Here is a 2,057-nt window from a genome sequence, read left to right as displayed (position 1 = left end):
GCGACGGTTCGCGGGATCGGTGTCGGTTGTGCTGTGTATGTCGGTCGGGAGCAGTTACAGTCAACACTTGTGAATAAACTCGATAGAAATTTTTTATTTTTTTGGAAAAATCCGATAAAAATTCAATTAATATTTAATTATAAAAATGATAAATATACATAATATAAATATTTTAAATTTATTATAACATAATGAATTTGTTCACGACCAAGAGACATTTTACATTTATCCATATTTGCGAGATTATTTGTTTAAGATATTCATGAATAAATTTAAGATTCATTTATTCAATAGATTGTTTGTTAAATATGTTCACGAACATAGCTCGTTAATGTTTGTTTTTTTAAAGCTCGATAAGCACTAAACGAACTAAACATGAATCAAACATGAACGCCGATAAATTAAACGAACCAAATATGAACACAAACAATAAAGCTCGAATCAAACATGAACCGAACTTGAACAAGATAATAATAAACGAACTCAAACATGAACACTCATATACTCGACTCGGCTCTGTTCGTTTGCAGCCCTAATTTAAGAGTTATTCTTCTTCCATTATCACCGTAAGTCTAGATTTTTTATGGACATCTTCTAATGTTCATAATATTACAAAACTTTTTTTAATAAAGATAATACTATCGATTTGCGTAGATCTATAAGAAATTGGCAATGTAGGCCGTCTTTAAAAATAAAACGCAAGGTTTAATAAATCAAAGCAACTATATTAAAAATAAAATGCAAGGTTTAATACGTCATTTACATAAAATTTTATTATAGGTGGTTATTATTATAATTATTTCTTTTCTCTTTTTAAAAGAAATAAAAGTATAAAACCCCGCCAATATAATTCACCAACATAGCTGCCGGCCGTGAATAAATCCTAAAGCCTCATGGATCTTCCCCGCCTTATTCCTCTTCGTGCTTCTGCTTTTCTACGAAACCTTCTCTGCCGAAAGCTCCACGGATCTCCGCCTTGTCGTCCTCGTCGATGATTTCGCCGTTAGATCCTCTCATTCCCTCTTCTTCAACTCTCTCTACTCCCGTGGGCTCGACTTTCTCCCCGCCGATGACTAAGTTTTCCCTCCTGAGATATGGATATTTCATCTACGATGGTGCCGTAATCTTCTCTCCCTCTGTTCAGCGTAAATTCCGAGTAAGTTGGCGGATACATTTCGTTTTGATTATTTATTTTTCCGATCTAGGCTTAGATCTATTTGGTTCGTTAGGTTTCGGGGGTTCTTTGGACCAGGCCGCATTGCTAGACTTTGTGGATGCAGGGCACGGTCTGATACTTTCTGCGGACTCTTTCGCGTCAGATTTGATCGAGGGTCGCAGAGGAATCTGGCGTTGATTTTGGTGACGCGAGTGCGAGTTTTTTTGTTTTTTGGCGCGGGGGACGGGGTTTTTTGTTGCTTATTCATTAATGGTTGATCGACGTCGTTTCCTGATTCAGGATCCGAAGGCCGCTGCTATCGATCGTACTGGATATGCTGTTTCCGAGATAGATGGCTGATGATTTCTTGCAATCTGATGTTATTTTGGGGGAGAAGAAGATAGAGGTTGAGTGTATTTGCCTTTCCCCTATCTCCTTTTTTCATTGTTTCGTACAGAGCTGCATTATCTTGCTTTAGAGTTTGCATACTAGGATTGTTTCATCTCTGAGCTGAAGTTAATCTTATCTTCTATGTTTCCAGTAAAGTTTTTAGCTTTACTTTTTTAGTTTGTTCTGGTTCATGGATGTTTCATTTTTCAACGGTTTGTTTTCACAGCTTATGCAATTATTATAGTTTCTTGTCTGGTGATTGATATGTTGCAAAAATATTCGACAGGAGCCATTTCATTCTTTTCTTTTGTCTCTAGGTCTGATTTCTGCGTTACTGAATCAATTAACCAAATTCAAAGTTAGAAAGGATTTGAAAGTAATAGCCAATCTTACGAATAAAGTGGGGATTTGTGTTTAAGTGGCATCTCAATATTTGGCCATCTATATGACCATATTAATAGTGTATGGAAAATTGATTTATAGATTTTACCATGAGATTTAAAGATTAGGA

The 2,057-nt window shown here is 35.8% G+C and overlaps 1 long non-coding RNA gene across 1 annotated transcript; it reads left to right on the top strand.

Annotated features, from left to right (window-relative positions):
• The first annotated feature begins 891 nt into the window (after nt 1-891).
• LOC114578986 lies at nt 892-1,583 on the top strand. Its single transcript, XR_003699868.1, has 3 exons — nt 892-1,156; nt 1,230-1,368; nt 1,457-1,583. It is a non-coding gene; the product is annotated as an uncharacterized LOC114578986 (long non-coding RNA).
• The last annotated feature ends 474 nt before the right edge of the window (nt 1,584-2,057 follow it).

Source organism: Dendrobium catenatum, unplaced genomic scaffold, assembly GCF_001605985.2.
Source record: "Dendrobium catenatum unplaced genomic scaffold, ASM160598v2 original_scaffold_243441, whole genome shotgun sequence".
Taxonomy (NCBI): Eukaryota; Viridiplantae; Streptophyta; class Magnoliopsida; order Asparagales; family Orchidaceae; genus Dendrobium; species Dendrobium catenatum.
The sequence above is the reverse complement of the archived record's forward strand: the minus strand, read 5'-3'. Positions and strand labels throughout refer to the sequence as shown.